At 35.5% G+C, this 20,566-nt stretch overlaps 1 protein-coding gene across 1 annotated transcript in view; it reads right to left on the minus strand.

Annotated features, from left to right (window-relative positions):
• The window catches only part of BAZ2B (bromodomain adjacent to zinc finger domain 2B), a 373,522-nt gene that overhangs the window by 305,003 nt on the left and 47,953 nt on the right, over window positions 1-20,566 (minus strand). Inside the window, exon 3 of the mRNA XM_081261487.1 lies at window positions 15,744-15,846. The gene's annotated coding sequence lies outside the window, so the exon portion shown is untranslated. The remainder of the gene's footprint in view (window positions 1-15,743; window positions 15,847-20,566) is intronic.

Here is a 20,566-nt window from a genome sequence, read left to right on the forward strand (position 1 = left end):
GCCTTATATATTTGATCCTCTGCCTCAACCTCTCAAGTAGACTGGATTGTGTTTTGTTTTGTTTTGTTTTCTGTGGGTTGGGTTTTGGTGTGTGTGTGTGCGCGCGCGCACACGCGCTCGCTGAAAATCACACCTATAGCCTTGTGCATGATAAGAATGTGCTCTACCACTGAACTATTAGCCCATTCCTCTACAAGGTGTTATTTTGGAAATTTTTTTCTAGATCACATTTCTTGAAATACCTTAATATTTTTCCTCTCAACTGCTTTCCTCAATTACATTGACAATTTTATCTTCACTAAGTTTCTGACTTAATATCTAGAATGACAATAGTGTCAGCATTCCCATGGTCAGATGTTTCTTCTGTAACTCCATTTATGATACATTTGAACAACCTTATCAAATTTTGGTTGTTTGTTGCACTTTTATTTTTGTGAATGTATTTTTCTGTTTCAGCAGTCAAAACAAAATACTAAAGACTATGTGACTTAAACAACAGAAATTTATTTCTCACAGCTCTGGAATCTGAGAAATTCAAAATAAGGTCATGGAAAGATCAGTTTGTTCTGAGGCCTTTTCTCCTGGCTTATAGGCAGCTGCCATCTCTCTGCAACCTTACATATTAAAAGTGAGCTCTCTAGTGTTGCTAATCTTATGAAGTGAAGCCCCAACCTTATAGTTTCATTTAACCTTAAAGACTTCCTTTTAAGGGGCTAAAAGCATGCAATGGAGGAAGGATAGCATCTTCAACAAATGGTGCTGGGAAAACTGGAAATCCATTTGCATCAAAATGAAACTGAATCCCTTTCTCTCGCCATGCACAAAAGTTAACTCAAAATGGATCAAGGAGCTTGATATTAAATCAGAGACACGGCATCTGATAGAAGAAAAAGTTGGCTATGATCTACATACTGTGGGGTCGGGCTCCAAATTCCTCAATAGGACACCCATAGCGCAAGAGTTAACAACTAGAATCAACAAATGGGACTTACTCAAACTAAAAAGTTTTTTCTCAGCAAAAGAAATAATAAGAGAGGTAAACAGGGAGCCGACATCCTGGGAACAAATCTTTACTCCACACACTTCAGATAGAGCCCTAATATCCAGAGTATACAAAGAACTCAAAAAATTAGACAATAAGATAACAAATAACCCAATCAACAAATGGGCCAAGGACCTGAACAGACACTTCTCAGAGGAGGACATACAATCAATCAATAAGTACATGAAAAAATGCTCACCATCGCTAGCAGTCAGAGAAATGCAAATCAAAACCACCCTAAGATACCATCTCACTCCAGTAAGATTGGCAGCCATTAGGAAGTCCAACAACAACAAGTGCTGGCGAGGATGTGGGGAAAAGGGTACACTTGTTCATTGTTGGTGGGACTGCAAATTGGTGCAGCCAATTTGGAAAGCAGTATGAAGATTTCTTGGAAAGCTGGGAATGGAACCACCATTTGACCCAGCTATTCCCCTTCTCGGTCTATTCCCTAAAGACCTAATAAGAGCATGCTACAGGGACACTGCTACATCGATGTTCATAGCAGCACAATTCACGATAGCAAGATTGTGGAACCAACCTAGATGCCCTTCAATAGATGAATGGATAAAAAAATGTGGCATTTATACACAATGGAGTATTACTCTGCATTAAAAAATGACAAAATCATAGAATTTGGAGGGAAATGGATGGCATTAGAGCAGATTATGCTAAGTGAAGCTAGCCAATCCTTAAAAAACAAATGCCAAATGACTGCTTTGATATAAGGGGAGTAACCAAGGACAGGGTAGGGACGAAGAGCTTGAGAAGAAGATCAACATTAAACAGGGATGAGAGGTGGGAGGGAAAGGGAATGAGAAGGGAAATCGCATGGAAATGGAAGGTGATCCTCAGGGTTTTACAAAATTACATATAAGAGGAAATGAGGGGTGAGAGAAGAATAATACAAGTGGAAGAAATGATTTATAGTAGAGGGGGTAGAGAGAGAAAAGGGGAGGGGAGGGGAGGGGGGATAGTAGAGAATAGGATAGACAGCAGAATACATCAGACACTAGATTGGCAATATGTAAATCAATGGAAGTGTAACTGATGTGATACAGCAATCTGTATACGGGAAAAAATGGGAGTTCATAACCCACTTGAATCAAACTGTGAAATATGATATATTAAGAACTATGTAATGTTTTGAACGACCAACAATAAAAAAAAAAGACTTCCTTTTAAACCCTATATTCAAATATTAAGGGTTATGGTTTCAACATCTGAGTTTCAGGAGGACACAAGCATTTCACCCTTGGGCCCCCCAAACTCATATCCTTCTTGCATGCATAAATATGCTTAAAAAGTCTTAACTAATTCTAGCACCAATTCAAACATTTAAAATTCAAAGTCTCATCTAAATACATCTAAAATAGATATGGATAAGACTTAGGGTTATCTATTCCTCCTGAAGCAAAATTTTATTCCAGTTGTAGAACCGTGATACCAATTAAGTTACATGCTTCAAAAATATGATGGTGGGACAGCTGTAGAATAGATATTCCCATTCCAAAGGGAAAAAGGGGAAAACGAGGAAGAAGTGACAGGTCCCCAGGAAATTAAAACCTTAGCAAGAAAAATGCCATTAAATCTTAAGACTTGAAAATAATCCTGTTTGGCCTGATGCCCTGCCTTTAAGGACAGGTGAATTGCTATATAGTCCAATCCTATAGAATTGAGAAATTCGAAAGCCTTTATTCATTCTGTCCTTCATTCCCTCTCCTTAGTTCAAACTGTCAATGTTTCTGCTGGTATAATCACATCTCTATTCCTAACTTTTGCTGAGATGGCTGAATAAATCCATGAGTTACACTCATGATTTCTTTATCAAATTATTCTTCAGCCACTTCTTTAGTGTTCTTTATAGAACAAGCTTTCTAATTTTGTACAATTTGAATAGTCTGAGTGTTTTCTAAATTTCCATGTTCTGGTTTCTTTTTGCTTACTAACACCATTTCTGTCCTCTCATATTTTATTATAAGCAGTAAGGAGGACCCAAGCCATAATTTCTATAAATAGCTTTAAAATCTCCTCTGCTAAATGAACAATTTATTTTATTGAATGTTCTACCTATTTAAAAGCTCTAGAAAATGAATCAGGCTAGTTCTTTGCTACTTTATAACAATCAACTTCCCTCCAGTTTCAGTAACCCATTCCTTATTTCCATCTGAGACTTTACCAGAAAGGCCTTTGAATACCTAGATTTCTACCAACATTCTGTTCACAGTTATTTATGTATTTTATGTGAAGATGAAAGTTTTCTTTTCTTTATGAACCCTCACAAGAATCATGTTGAATGTTATTTCTAGCATGATAGAACTCTTCCAGCCTGTATCCATTACTTATTATTTCTAAAACTACATCCACATTTTTAGGTATTGCTACAGCAACATCATGGAATCAATATTAGTATTAGTCAGCATCCTCCTGAAAAATAGAACCAATAGGATGTATGTATATATAGAAAGAACCTTATTATAAGTAACTGGTTCATGTGATTATGTAATAGTTTTAAGTCCTGCAGTCAGCAAACTGCAGACACAGGGCCAACAGTACACGTTCTAGTACAAAGGTGGTAGGTCAAGACCCATAAAAATATGCTTTAGTGTAATTCTGAAGGCAGGAAAAAATTTATGTCCCAGCTCAATATTCAGGTAAGAGGCATTACCTCTTAAAGTAAGGTTAAACTTTTGTTCTATTTAGGCCTTCAAGTGACTGGATGACAGTCATCCACATTAGAGATAACAATCTGCATTATTCAGCCTACTAATTCAAATGTAAATCTCACCTGGAGTAATGACTGAGCAAATATTTATGCCCCCCCCATTAATCAAATTGATACATAAAAGTAAACATCACAGTCAGAAAATTCCTACTTTTAATTATCTATTTTGGTAAAACATCATATAGGTTTATCATGAAAGGCATGGAAACATGCTTTGTTCTCTGATCATAAACTGATTGATAGATGTGCAATGAAAAATCAGCAGCAGCATTTAAAGAGTCATGTCACTGGTCATTGATCATATTGTATATCTTCTATAATGATTTGTGGACTGAAGAGCTAGCAACAAAGTCCATACTTCATGGAATTTCAATGAAGAGTCTATGGTGAATTAAATTGGAATTGTGTGGGGCTGGGGTTGTGGCTCAGTGGTAAAGCACTCACTTAGCATGTTCAAGGCCCTGAGTTTGATCCTCAGCACCACATAAAAATAACTAAATTAAAAGTGTTGGGTCTAACTACAACTAAAAAATAAATATTTTTTTTAAAAATTGGAACTGTGTTTTTAGGGGATAGGTGTGGTTTAATTGAACCATGCTAAAATTTGTATATATTGAAAAGATGCAAAATGAAGACTTCTTGTAACTTGCATACAATAAATTGTACACATATAAAGTCTATGGTTAGGGCTGGGGTCGTGGCTCAGTGGTAGAGTGCTTGCCTAGCACATGTGAGACACTGGATTCAATCCTCAGCACCATGTAAAAATGAAATAAAGATATTGTATGTCCACCTACAACTAAAAAATAAATGTTTTTAAAGTATGTAATTAGGCCATTTCTGTCATCCATATATATCTATGAAACTATTAACATAATTATCCATTATCTCTAAAAGTTTCCTCTTATCCCTTTATACAAAATGCTTTTTTATTCTTCCATGTTACCCAACTCCATGATTCAAGGCAACTATTGATTTTCTTTTCTTAACGATAGATTAGTTTTCATTTTCTAGAATTTCATAAAAAATAGAATTATATAGTAGATATTCTTTTTTGTCTGACTTCTTCCATTTGGTATAATTATTTTTAGTTTCTTTCATTTTGCTGCATATTTTAATTGCTCATTACTATTTTCTTCTTTTTTTGCAGTACTGGGGATTGAACCCAGGGACTAGAGCTCACTAAGCAAGCATTCTATCACTAAGCTACACCCCATGCCTTTTTTTTTTTTTTAACTTTTAGACAGGGTGTCACTTAGTAGCCCAGGCTAGTCTCAAGCTTGTTCTGCTCCTGCCTCAACATCCAAGTAGCTGCCACAACAGCGAAGCATCTCCATTCCCTTTTATTGATAAAGTGTATCCACTATACAAATATAGGATTTAAATTATTCTTTAGTTGATTAACATTTGGGTTGCTCCTACTCTTTAGATATTACAAATAATGTTGCTATGAACATTCCTGTACAAAGTATTATGCAAATGAAACACACTACTTCTTTGGGATATTTACAAAAGAATAGAATAACCAGATCATATGGAAGGAATGTATATAATTTTTTAAAAATTGTCAAACTTTTTCAAAGGGTTTATTGCTGTTTTACATTCCTGCCATCAGTGAATGAACACTCCAGATTCTCCTATATCCTAGTGAAAACATGAAGTGGTCTTTTTTTTATTTATTATTTTAGTCATAGGTCTATAGTGCATTTCTCTAATGATTAATGATACTGAATATTTTTATATGCTGCTTTTGCCAGCCATCTTTTTATGTTTTTGGTGAACTGTTCAAATCTTTGCCCATTTTTTAAGTGGGCTATATATTTATCATTACTAAATTTTGAGAGTTTTCTTCTTCTTCTTCTTTTTTTAATACTGGGAATTGAACCCAGGAGCTTTCTATCTCTGAATTACATCCCAAACTCCTTTTATTTTATTCTGAGGCCATCTCACTGAATTGTCCAGGCTGGCCTTGATCCTCCTGCCTCTTTCACCCAAGACTGAGATTGTGGTCATATGCCATCATACCCTGCTTTGAGAGTTCTGGATACAAATAATTTACCAGATAGATAATTTACAAATATTTTTCATCCAAACCTGTGGTTTGTCTTTTCATTCTTTTAAGAGTATATTCCAAAGAGTAGAATTTATTTATCATTTATTTTGAGATGGGAAGTTGCTGTTTCCCAGGCAGGTCTTGAACTTACCATTTTCTTGTCTCAGAGTCCCAAGTAGCTGGGATTACAAACTCAGAATTTTTATTTTATTTTTTGAAGTACTGTGGATTGAGTCAGGAATGCCTTATCATTGAGCTATATTTGTAGCTCTCTTAATTTGCAGAGGTAAGGAGGCAGGTCTGGCTAAATTGCTGATGCTGGCCTCAAATTTAGTAATCTTCCTGCCTCTGCCTCCTGAGTCACTAGGATTATAGGTGTGCGCCACTGTGCCTAGCAGAACTTATTTTTTATTTTGATGAAAGCAGATTTATATAAGTCTAACTTTTATAGGTCTAGATGTTATATTATTTGGATCTGAGGTGTCCCTCAAAAGCTCAGTGTTGATGTAGGAACATTCAGGGGTAAAATGACTGAAATGTGAGAACTGTAACCTAATCAGACCATCCTAGTTTGAATGGAATAACTAGGTGGTAAACGTTGGCAGGTAGTTAGAGATGGGTCACTGGGAAAGTGCCCTGGAAGAGTTCATCTTCCCTCTGGTCACTAACCTTCTTTCCTCTTTTTCTGCTTTCCAGCCACTATGAGGTAAACAGCTTTCCTCTGTGGCTACTCCTCTGCCCTGGTATTCTCCCTTGCCTTAGCCCAAAGCCAAAAAAGTTGGCCAACCATGGACTGAACCTCTGAAACCATGAGCCCAAAACAAACTTTTCCTCCTCTAGTTGTTCTTGACAGGTATTTTGGTTATATCAATGAAAAGCTGACTAAATCAGTGATATATATATATGAAAAATCTGTAGAAAAAACAAAAAGATTTTCTCCTTTGTATATACTTTCTTTCAGAAATTTTATATTTGAGCTTTTACACTTATGTATGATTCATTTGGAGATAATTTTTTAAATATAATGGAATGTATGATGAATGTTCATCATTTGGCTTATAGATACATTTTCCTAGCTCTGGGTAGTTGTAGATGGACAGAATGCCTTTGTTTTATTTATTTCTATATGGTGCTAACAATGCAACCCAGTGCCTCACACATGCTAGGCAAGAGCTCTGCCACTGAGTTATAGCCCTAGCCCATAGTTCACTTTTTGTACGTTTAAAAAGGTCATGTTTGATACAATTACAATTCTAGGTTAATAGTTCTATCAAGTATTTTAAAGATATGGTTTTCCTATCTTGCATTGTTTCTGATGAAAAAATCTGCTGAAATCCATATGCTTGATGCTCTATGTGTCATAGGTCTCTTTTCCTTCAGACCTTTTCAAGATTTTCTTCTAGCATTGCTTTTGAACAATTCAATAACTTATGTTAATGCAATCTTCATGTTTCTTGGTTTTGGGTTTCATGGAGCTTCTTTAGTCTTTGAATTTCAAGCTTTCATTAACTTTAGAAAAATTCAGCCAGTATTTCTTTGAGCATTTTTTCCTCCCATTCCCACCTAAGAGCAATTCAATTACAAATATATTAGGTTGTATTTATAACTTAATATAACACACATCTGTTATTTATAAAGTTGTCCCATAGTTTAGTGATGTTCTATTCATCTTGTAATAATTCACTTTCCGTGCCTTCCTTTTAATGATTTCTATCATGTCTTCAAATTCATTAATTGTTTCCTCTACAACATGTAATATGCTGTTAAGGCTATATCTTGAGTTTTTCATCTTAGGCATTGTAGTTATCAGCACTAGAAGTTTGCTTTAGGTCTTTTCTGTGCCTTCCATTTTTCCACTTAACATATTCAACCGTTCCTTTAGCTTTGTTTTACATATGGAATACAGTTATAACAACTGATATCTTCATCTGCTAATGCTCCCATCCACATTAATCAGTTGCATTTAGTTCATTTATCTCTTCGAAACTGTCATATTTTCTCACTTCTTTGCATGTTTAACCATTTTCTACTAGGAGTCAGATATGTAAATTTAACCTTGTAAGATGCTAGACATTTTTTGATGCAAATATTCTTGAGCTTTTTCCTGAGATATGATTGATTAGAAATAATTTGGCCTTTTCAGGTCTTTCTTTTAACATTTCTTAAAGCAGAACCATAGAAGAAGTTAAATTTAAGGCTAAGTATTTCACACCACTGAGGTAATTCCTTTTAAATATTATATCCTATGCTCCAAGAATTGCGAGGTTTTATAGTTTGGCTGGTGGAAACAGGCAATATTTCTATTCCTTTGAGAACTTACACACTCTTCCCTCTTCTAATGCTTTTAATGACTCTTTCCATAGCCTCAAGTAGTTTCATCACATTCATCAGCTGATTAGTGCTTTCTTAAAAACTTGAGGGGGGATATTTTGCAGATCTAGTAGTAACTCACATTGCTCCAATACTCTACCCTGTGAATTCTAGTCACCCTGACCTCAGAAACTATCAGTAATGTCTCCTCAATTGAGCCGTCTCTGTGTTTTCCATTGTTCTTTCTTTTTTTGGAGGGAGTGAAGGCAGAGGAATTGAACCCAAAGCCTTGCACAGGGTAGGCAAGTGTTCTTATTACTGAACTTTATCCCCAGCCCCTCTCTGTTATGCTGTCTTGTGAAAGAGCCTGGAATGTGTTACAATGCAAACAATAGTAGTGCACACCTTGTTTCATATTCCCTCTTTCAGGGAACCTTTTCCACCTAATGCCTCAAGTTTTCAAAACACTTGTTTCACATATTCCTTTTCTTTTTTTTTTTTTTTAATATTTATTTATTTTTTCTTAGTTCTCGGCGGACACAACATCTTTGTTTGTATGTGGTGCTGAGGATCGAACCCGGGCCGCACGCACGCTAGGCGAGCGTGCTACCGCTTGAGCCACATCCCCAGACCCTCCTTTTCTTTTTTAATTTCAGTTATTTCAGATATAAGGGAAAATCTTTTCACCCATCTTGTCTAAGGAAATTATTTAAAAATTCCTTTTAAAATTATAGTAATTACAGGGGCTGGGATTTGGCTCAGTGGTAGAGCGCTTGCCTAGCATGTGTGAGGCACTGGATTCCATTCTCAGCACCACATATAAATAAATCAAATAAAGACCATTTGACAACTAAAGAATATTTAAAAAACATATAGTAATTACAATCCCAGCACATAAAGCTTATCAAGATGCTTCCTCATCTATGTGGGGAACCATGTATCCAAGAATGCAACACATTATTCCCATTTTTCTTATTTATGAAAAGAGAAAAAATGAAAATGAATTGGTTCAGTTTTATAGCCAACTCAAAAAGCAGTAATGGATGGTTCGAGCTCATTCTGAATAATATAAACCTTGTCTCATTCAGGAGAATGCTAGGAGTCGAAGAAGAATTCCACTTTTTTTTTTTTAAATCACTGAGCCACATCCCCAGTCCATTTTATTTATTTTTAAAAATATTTTTAAAAATCTTTTTAGTTGTAGATGAACATAATACCTTTATTTTATTTTTATGTGGTTCCAAGGATCAAACCCAGTGCCTCACACATATCAGGCAGGTGCTCTACCACTGAACTACAACACAGTCCCCTTTTTATTTTTTATTATAAGACAGGGTCTCACTAAGTTGCTGAGGCTGGTCTTGAACTTGTGCTCTTCCTGCCTCAGAGTCACTGGAATTTCAGAATTGTGCCACCATGCCCAGTTCTACCTTTTGTTCTAACGACTAAAATTATTTTCATTTTATGAAGGAAAGCATGTGATTTATTTTTTTCCATCCCAACTCTTTCCTTTGAATTAGTAAAAATACCTGGTACACTATTATAATCACTCTTCTGCCAATCTCCCACCCTACTAATTTATTTACTCATTGGCATTACCATTGATTTTCTTGTATTGCTATGTCTTCCAAAGTACATTTGTGAGATCAGCTGTGTCAGGGTTGGTAGAACATACATTTTTTGAAGTGCATTTTGTCACTAAAATATTGTTTATTTGTCCTAAAATTCATCCCTCTAAATTATATAATATAGGGGGTTTTAATCACAAATTTAAAAGTCAATTCCAATTTGTTTTGATTTCCAGAAAACCAAGTAAAGACTACCTTAAGTTTTGATGAGAGATACTGGGTTATGCAAAACATATAAACTACGATTCTTCCCAATCCTTTTAGATATTTATATATTCTTTTAAAAGAATTATAGAATCTCTGGGTCAACTCTGTATACATACATTTAAACAAATTAAAAAACAGTCTAATAGAAATGTTATAGAAATATTTTTGTGTGTGTGTGTGTGTGTGTGTGTGTGTGTGTGTGTGGTGCTGCAGATTGAACCCAGGACAAGCACTCTACCAAGTGAGTTATATCCCCAGCCCTAGAAATATTTTTAAAAACATTAATATCAGTGTTTATTGAATATTTGTTAGGTAAAATTCTTGTGGATTTTTTTTTTTTTTTTTTTTTTTTTTTTTTGGTTATGCTGGGGATTGAACCCAGGGCCTTGTGCATGGGAGGCAAGTACTTTACAAACAGCTATATCCCTAGGCCTCTTGTGGAATTTTTTAAATAAAGAAGTTTAAAAGGACATTTTAGCCAGATATACGGGCACATACCTGCAATCTCAGCTATTTGGGAGGCTGAGATAAGTTCGCGGTCAACCTTAGCAAATTAGCAAGATAAAAAAATAAAAAAGGTTGGGGCTGGGCGTGGGGGCACATGCCTGTAATCCCAGAGGCTTGTAAGGCTGAGACTGAAAGGATCATAACTTTAAAGCTAGCCTTAGCAAATTAGCAGGACCCTGTCTCAAAAAATAAAAAGGGATGGGGATATGGCTCAGTGGGTAAGTGCCCCTGAATTCAATCCCTGATACTAAAAAAAAAAAAAAAAAAAAAAAAAAGAAAGAAAGAAAGAAAGAAAAATGAAAGAAAGGAAGAAAGAAAGGAAGAAAAGGGAAGAGAGGGGGAATGGGGATGTAGCTCAATGGTAGAGGATATACTTACCATATGCAAGACCCTGGATTTGATCCCCAGCACCATAAAAAAAAAAAAAAAAAAGACATCATGCACACTTAATACATTAATCATGGAAAAATGCAAACAAAAACCATAATGAGAAATTTCTTTAGCTGGTTTGATTGCATTACTTACTCTTTGAATGCAGAACCAACCTTGCATGCCTGGGATAAATCATAAACGGACATGGTACATAGTTCTTTTGATACACTGTGATATTTGATTCATCGGTATTTTATTGAAATTTTTTTTTTAATCTGTGTGCATGAGAGATAATGACCTACACTTTTCCTTTCTTGCAATGTCTGTGTGGTTAGATTTGGTTAATGCTGGCCTCACATAATGTGTCAGGAAGCATTTCTTGTTTCCATGTTTCTGGAAGATACTGGGGAGACTTGGTACAATACCTCCTTTTGATGTTTTTGTACAGTTTTAAAATTTCTATTATTATTTTGTAACATGGCTTTTTTTTTTTTTTTTTTGATACCAGGGATTGAAGATTGAATTCAGAGGCACTTCACCACTGAGCCACATCCCCAGCCCTTTTTTGTATTTTATTTAGAGACAGAGTCTCACTCAGGTGCTTAGGGCCTCACTAAGTTGCTGAGGCTGGCTTTGAATTCCTGAGTCACAGGATTATAGACATGTACCACTGCAACCAGCTCTGTAATATGGCTTCTCAGAAGTTTCCTCCATTTTGGCATAACTTAGTAGTCAAGCAATGATGTGGCCAGAGGCTGTGATCAATATGATACAATACCTTCACCCTTAGACAGTTATCAGTGTACAAGTTTCAGAACACCTTCAAAGTTGCAGCTAATTCTTTAGTCTCTTTTTCTTTTCAGCTTTTGCCAGATGATCTTGAGGATTCTTAATATATGTACAGTTTCCTAGTTTGCCAGGTATTGTGTGGAGAGCATACCTGAATCCTGTGTAGGTATCTCATTTTCATGATCTCCCATTAAATATCTGCAGTTCCAGCTGGAACTACAACCTCTGGTTAACAAAGATAGAAGTTTTTGCCATCGTTTCCAACCTAATTTGACAATTTTAGCTGTCAAAGACATGGATTTTCACTCCCCAATCCTAAGCACCCTTTGACATCAAATATGATCATTTTCACAGTAGGTCAAAAGGTGGTAAAACTACCATTTTGGAGTAGGAATACAGGAATAGCTCATATGAAGAAAAACTTATTGAAACTGTGAATGACAAAAATTGCAGCAGTTTTTCAGTAATAAATGTTTCTCAATGTGTTGTCTGCTTTAGGTTAATTTTCAATGCATGTACATAGTTGTTTTGACAATTTTCTCCACACTTCAAAGTCTCCCATATATTAGGCTATAATAATTTTGTACATTATTTTATTCATTATGATAAAATTAATATAACATCAATTAACCACAGTAAACATTTTTAAGTGTACAATTCAGTGGCATTAAGCTTATTAACAATGTTGTACAACTATCACCACTCCCCATTACCAGGAGTTTTTCATCATCCTGAAGAAAAACTCTGTACCCTCTCAATAGTAAATCCATATTCTTCTTGCCCCCCACATTTGGTAACTTTGACTTTACTTTCCATTTTATGCATTTTCCTATACTGTGTATCACATATACCATGGAGCTACATTTCATAGCCCTTTTTATTTTTTATTCTGAGACAGGGTCTCACTAAGTTGCCCAGGCTGTTCTCAAACATGCCATCCTTTTGCCTAGCCTCCCAAGTGGCTGGGATTACAGGACTGTACCACCACAACCAGCTAGCATAATGTTTGGAAGAATCAATCATGAACTATGTATCCTCTTTGTGACTGAATAATATTTCTTTGTATTCACACATCAATTTTATCATATCATCTTTACTTGATAGCCTTAGAGTTATTTTTACCTTTGAGCTATTAGTGGTGATGTTTCTATGAACACTAGTATGTGAATTTCTTTTGTGTGGGATGGGGTGGGGGTACTGGGGATTGAATTCAGGGGCACTCAAACATTGATCTAATTCCCAGCCCTATTTCATATTTTATTTAAAGACAGGGTCTCACTATTTCTGAAGCTGGCTTTGAACTCTCAATCCTCCTGTCTCAGCCTCCAGAGCTACTGGGATTACAGGCGTGACTTCTGTGGGAACATGTCTTCCTTTAGCTTGGGCAGCATATATTTAAGTGTAGAAATGATGGATTTTATGGTAACTCCATGTTTAACCTTTTAAGGAAATTTCCAAACTATTTTTGCACATTTTCCACTCCTATAAGCAGTGTATAAGGGTTTCAATTTCTCTGTAACCTCTCCAAATATTGGTTATTTTTAAAATAGTTTTACTGAAGTTAACCCGACCCCCCGCTTTATTGTGAATTAGCATCCACATTTTAGAGAAAACATTCAGCCTTTGCTTTTGGGGAATTGGCTTATTTCACTTGGCATGATTTTCTCCAACTCCATCCATTTACTGGCAAATGCCATAATTTTATTCTTCTTTAAATCTGACTAATATTCCACTGAATATTTTTTAAATTTATCTATTTATTTTAATCTGTTATACATGACAGCAGAATGCATTTTAATTCATATTATATATATAGAGCACAATTTTTCATTTCTCTGGTTGGACACAAAGTAGAGTCACACCATTTGTGTCTTCATACATGTCCATCTCATTCCACCATCTTTCGACCAAAGCCCTCCTCCCTTACACTCCCTCCCCTTTGCCCTATCCAAAGTTCCTCCATTCCTCCCATGCTCCCTCCCCCACCCCCATTATAGATCAGCAACCATATATCAGAGAAAACATTCAGCCTTTGGTTTTTTGGGATTGGATTACTTCATTTAGCACAATATTCTCCAGCTCCACCCATTTACCTGCAAATGCCATGATTTTATTCTCTTTGAGTGCTGAGTAATATTCCATTGTGTATATATACCACAGGTTCTTTATCCATTCATCTATTGTAGGGCATCTAGGTTGGTTCCACAATATAGCTATTGTGAATTGTGTAAAGCAGGTATTCTTTATTCTCTCCTCCATCACCACCCAAGTCCCACTACTGGCAACTGTCAATTCTGTCTCTAGATATAACTATTCTGGATATTTCATATAAATGAAAACATACAATCTGTGGCTGTTTGTGTCTAATTCCTTTCACTTAGCATATTATTGAGGCTCATCTGTATTGCATCATGTATCATTACTTCACTCCTTTTGTTGGCTGAATAATACTCCATTGTATCAATATATCACCATTTGTTTCTATATTCATTCACTAATGGACATTTAGTTTGTTTCTACTTCTGGCTATTATGATTAGTGTGGCTATAAACATTTGTAGATAAGTATTTAAGTGATTTAAGTGTCTATATTCAATTTTTTAGGGTACATACTTGAGTAGAATTTTTGAGGTTATATGGTAATTCTGTTTTAACTTTTCAAGAACTGCCAAACTCTTTCTCACAATGGCAAAACCATTTTACATTCCCACTAATAAGGAGGTTTCTAATTTCCCCATATTCTCATCAATGCATTTTTTGTTTGTTTTTATTTTTACAATAGTGAAGACTGAACTCTGGGCTCCATGCATGCTAGACGAGTGCTTTACCACCAAGCTACTTCTCCAGCCCTCAATGCTTGTGGGTTTTCTGGGGTTTTTTTCCCCTGCTTTTTCATTCTAGGGACTGGAGGTGTAGCTCAGTGTTAAGATTGCACACCTAGCATGCTAAGGGTTCCATCCCTAGCACAACAAAACAGACAAATCACCTAAATGAGTGGTAGGTGGTACCTCATTGTAATTTTGCTTTGATGGCTAATGACGTTAACTGTGATTTTTAAGTAGATGCTCTTTTTTTTTTTTAAGAGAAAGTGAGAGTGAGAGAGAGCGAGAGAGAGAGAGAGAGAGAGAGAGAAAATTTAATATTTATTTTTTAGTTTTTGGCGGATACAACATCTTTGTTTGTATGTGGTGCTGAGGATCGAACCCGGGCCGCACGCATGCCAGGCGAGCGTGCTACCGCTTGAGCCACATCCCCAGCCCAGTAGATGCTCTTTATATTTCCACCAACAACCTGAGAAGTTTCAATTTTTCATGGGATTTTCACGAATACGTATTGAATTCTGTCAACTGCTTTTTCTGCACATTTTGAAATGACCACTTAATTTTACTTTGTTAATGTAGTAACATTTGATGTATTGAGGGTTGACTGAACCTTGTTTTCCTAGAATAAATCCTATTTATTCAGGATATTATCCCTTTATATATTATTTAACATGCTATTGTTTAAATTATTTTTGCATTTATGTTCTTGAGGGATACTAGTCTGAATTGTTTTCTTGGTAATGTATTTGTCAGATTTTGGTGTTAAGGCTATCATTACCTAATTAATTATGTTTAACAATGTTCTCCTTTCTTCTTTTTTCTGAAATATTTGTGAATATTTTGAGATTTTTCTGTTTCTTAATTTTGATAAGCTGTTTTCTAAAGGAATTCATCCATCTGACTTAATTTGCTGAATTTGATGATATTAAGTTAAAAACATTCTCGGATATCCTGTAAAATCTCTTTCACTCCTTTTATTTATGGTTTTTCTTTTTCTTTTTTCTTGCAGTATTGGGGATTGAACTCTGGTGCACTTTACCTCTGAGCAACATTCCCAGTATTTTGTGTTTTTTAATTTGAGACAAGGTCCCTTTAATCACTATCTCCCAAACACCATATTTATTTAGTTTTATGTATTTTATATTACTTTTATTATATATTTTAAAAGTAAATACACTAAAAACCTTGAAGGACAATGTTATAATTTTTGCTTCAGTATCATCCATTGATCTTTTTATAGAATGTAAGATGATAAAAATACTCTTTTTTATTTTTATCCAAATATTTACCATTTCTGATGTCCTTCATTTGCTCCAGAAGATCCAACTTTTCTGTTAATATCATTCCTTTTTCACTTGAAGAAGTTCCAGTATCATTTCTTGTAGTACAGGTCTGCTGAAGACAAATTTCTCTTAGTTTTCCATATATAAAACTTTGTTAATTTTGCCATCATTCCTGAAGGACACTTCCACTGGACATAGAATTCTAGACTGATTGATTTATTGTTTCAGCTTTTAAGATGATGTCATACTGTCCTCTGGTTTCTACATTTTCTGAAGAAAAAAAATGCTGGCATTTGAATTATTATCCATTTTTATATAAAGCATTACTTTTTTTTTTTTTTGTACTGGGGATTGAATTCTGGGTGCTTTACTACTAAGCCACACCCCTAGCCCTTTTCATTTTTTATTCTGAGACAGGGCACTACTGAGTTGCCCAAGTTAGTCTTGATCTTACCATCCTCTTGTCTCAACCTCCTGAGTAGCTGAGATATAAGCATGCATCACCATGCCTGGCTAAGAATTGCTTTTTTTTTTTTTTAAATCTACTTTCCAGATTTTGTGTTTTTCTTAGGTTCAGACTGTAATGTGTCCACACCTGCTTTTCTAAGAACAGTCCTTATGATTCTAAACTACACCTCAGTATGCTTTATTCCTTCATTTTCTGTCTTGTCCAATGTTTCAGTCCTCTAAATCTGCCTATCCTTTACTATATACTTTCTTCACTTATAAGCTGTCAACATTAATGGTCAGAACGGCTAATTTATAACATTATTAATGTTTTATAATTCAATTGGGCCACTGGTGTTACTTAGCAATACATTAATCCTCCCAAGAGACCATTCCAAATAAAAAAATGCAAGATATAAGGTACATACACCACACACACACACACACACACACACAAAAAAAAAATTAGTAGCTATATAAGATTTAACAAACTAACTCTTGGCCAAGTAATCACGCCTATAATCCCAGCTACCTGGGAGATGAGGCATGAAGGATTGAGAGTTTGAAGCCAGACTGAGAAAATAAGTGTGAGACCCTGTCTCAAAATAAAGAAGTAAAAAGAGCTGGGGATGTAGCTTAGTAGCGAAGGGCTTATTTGTCATGTGTAGGACCCTAGGTTGTATCCCCAGGACTTCGAACAAAAAAACTCTTTCTAGAAGACACTACCTCAAATTCCTTAAAAAGGGAATCTAGAGGGGATACACACACACACACACACACACACACACACATGCACATATGTGTACACACCCGTTTATACACACATATATACCTACATTTACTTTTCATTTCATTTTATTTTTATTTTTTGGTGCTGGGTAATATACTCAAGGACTTACCCTAGTACACACTTTCCCACAGAGCTATACTCCCAGGCCTGAGAGGTAGTTTAGAAATTAGTTCAGACTGCAGGGTGTGGTGGTGCATGCCTGTAATCCCAGTGACAGGAGGTTGAGACAGGAGAATCAATTGGGACCAGCAAAGCTAAAAAGACCCTGTCTCAAAATAAAAAATAAACCGGGTACGATAGGCATGTCTATAATTCCAGGAGCTCAGGACGTTGAGGCAGGAGGATTAAGAGTTCAAAGACAGCCTCAGCAATTTAGCCAGGCGCTAAGCAACTCAGTGAGACCCTGTCTCTAAATAAAATACAAAATAGGGATGGGAGATGTGGTTCAGTGGTCAAGTGCCCCTGAGTTCAATCCCTGGTACCAAAACAAACAAACAAATAAATAATAAAATAAAAATAAAAAGGGCTGGGGATATGGCTCAGTGGTTAAGCAACCCTGAGTTCCATCTCTGGTACCAAAACAAAAAAACAAAAAAGTTCACATATGGGGATGGGGCTGTGGCTCAGTTGTAGACTGCTTGCCTAGCATATGTGAGGCACTGGGTTCAATTCTCAGCACTGTAGATAGATATATAGAATGAATGAAAGTCAATCAACAACTAAATAATATAGATTTTTTTAAAAAACTTCACAGATAAAAGTTCCAATTTTGGAAAGAATATACAATATAGTAATTGGCAATTTCATCTATTAGACAAAAGGAACAAATTGTCTAGCCCTGTTGAATTCCTCAGAACCATTATGGATCAGTGAACATTTACTCTCTGCTCAGAGGTACCCAGTATATTAGTCAAATTAGTAGAAATAAAGAGTTCACATATTCTTAGTAGATGATCTGATATACTTATGTAATGAATACCAAAGACTGAAGATGCTTATGCTAATATCCATTCAGATTTAGAAATATGCTTTGTTCCCCATCCCTCTACTTCTCCTGGATACAGAGTTTGTAAGTGGATCAATAAATTCTTTTATAAAACAACTAATCCAAATAATATATAAGGTTGTCCCACAACTCTTAGAATGTTTCTCTTGGGAAGTGTCCAAGAAGAACATCATGTTGTCAGACTTCAGAGTAACCTAAAAATTCTTCACCTCATATTTATCACATAGACCTTTTGACTTTTTTTCTTTTTGTCTATATGTTATCCTGTTATATTAGACATTATTATTTCATTTTCCATATAAATAACCATTCTAAACTTTGGTGGATTGCTTTTCTCCCCTCCCCCCACCCCCCGCTTTGGCAGATTAGTATTCTTGTGGCAAGAAAAATAGTGATTTTGCTTTAAAACATAAGAATGCTTAAAATTAATGGAAAATATCAGAATTTATGGCATACATTTCAAAAATGTTGAAAATAAAATGATATAACAATTGTGTATGTACTTAAGAATTACAATTTAGCTAATTTATATAATATACCATAAAAAATACACAAACTGTAGTCTTGTAATTACTAAATCCAAATGATCTCACCCTATATAAACAATTTTCAACAGCTGTCAATATTATCTTTTTCTTTCCAATAAATCTTCCATGTGAGAAAGTAAGCCAAAAACAATTATACAATTTTGACTAAAATAGGAAAGATAGAAATTAGATGACACTGCATCCTGTACAGAATCCTGGGACCTTAGAATCCTTGTGGAAATACAGGTGCCAGAGATCCCAATAAAAGTGAAGTTTTTTTCCAGGGATAAGCTGCATCTACTTAATATTTTAGAAGGAAAGGACAAGGTATAGATTCCTAACTCCTGCAGTTGCTTGAGACTCTGGGGAATGCTTGCCAACTAATCTGCAATGTACACTTGTACAACATATACTTGCATATGTCTGGGAGTTTCCCTAGAGCAAGTGGGTTATAAAATTCTTAAAAATCTTTTTTTTTAATAAATTCTTTTTAGTTGTAGCTGGACACACTACCTTTATTTTATTTATTTATTTTATGTGGTGCTGAGGATAAAACCCAGGGCCCAGGGCCTCACATATGCTGGGAGAATGCTCTACTGCTGAGCCATAACCCCAGCCCTCAAATCTTAAATCTTAGCCGGGTGTGGTGGTGCATGCCTATAATCTCAGCAGTTTAGGAGACTGAGGCAGAAGATCTAGTTCAAAGCCAGCCTCAGCAAAAGTGAGGCGCTAGGCAACTCGGTGAGAACTTGTCTCTAAATAAAATACAAAATAGGGCTGGGATGTGTCTCAGTGGTTGAGTGGCCCTGAGTTCAATCCCTGGTATCATAAATAAATAAATAAAATAAAAAGGGCTGGGGATGTGAATGTAGCTCAGAAGTAAAGGCACCCCTTGGTTCAATTCTCAGTACCACAAAACAAAATAAACATTCTTACACTGGAGAAGTTCTTGGACTGAATATGGCCTGAGGATCTTTTTCTTTATGTTCTAGTCTTTGAAACTTGATGAGTGATTATTTAGCCAGTAACCATGAGGTATATACTTCTCTATTTTCTTTATAAATGGGATCAATTGATTGACTTACATAGCTAGGTATGATTTTGATAAATGGTTTATTTGCTATTTTAGAGCATCATTTGTTATTTTAAAGCATCATGATGAACCTATGGTTTTTCAAAGATTCAAGTGATTCCAGTTATTGTAATCATGGTTCTTCTTTAAGAATCTCAATTGTCAAAATTTGGCCAATAAAAGATCTTTTAAGTTGTCATTTTTGTCACAATTTTCAGATAGCTTGGGAAGTACTCTTTGTGTTTTGGGGAGTTGTACTAGGAATTGATCCTAGGGCTACACGTATGCTAGACAACTAAGCCACATCCCCAGCCTGGAAAGTGTTCTTTCTCACACAATAATATCGTATAGACCAGTCTTATCTTCTCATGTTAGGAACATGGGAGTGACTATTCTCAAAAAAAAAAAAAAAAAAACAAAACAAAACAAAAAAAAAAACCGCTGGCTTCCATGTGTGGGTCATTTGGAAAAGGCTAAGAAGCAAGATTCTTGAATTCAAAGGGTCTCAGTTCCATCACTAAAATGAAGTCGCAATTACAATAATATTTTAGCACTTTAAGCTTATAAATCATATTTTGAAAAAAGTTGAAATAGTTAACATAGAAATTATTCTACTAATTTCCTTATCCAATATTTGGCTTGGATTCAAATAGGGCTGGGGTATAGGTCAGTGATAGAAAGCTTGACTACTGTGTTTAAGGCCCTGGGTTAGATCCCCCACACTTCAATAACCTCACTGCTTTCATGAAAATAAACACCGCAGATTAACAATTTTAGAAGTCATCATTTTGTGTGTCAAGTTATTATCTCTGTTCAATCAGGAAGATATTTTGTCAAATTCTCTGGTAACTGAAGTATAGAGGTCAGAAAGATAACACTCTTCTTGGGCTGGGGATGTAGCTCATTGAAAGAGAGGTACTTAGCATGCATAGACTTCTAGGTTGATCACCAGTACCATGAGAAAACAAAACAAAACACCCTCTTTCT

Source organism: Spermophilus citellus (genome assembly GCF_964194105.1).
Source record: "Spermophilus citellus genome assembly, chromosome: 11".
Lineage (NCBI taxonomy): Eukaryota > Metazoa > Chordata > Mammalia > Rodentia > Sciuridae > Spermophilus > Spermophilus citellus.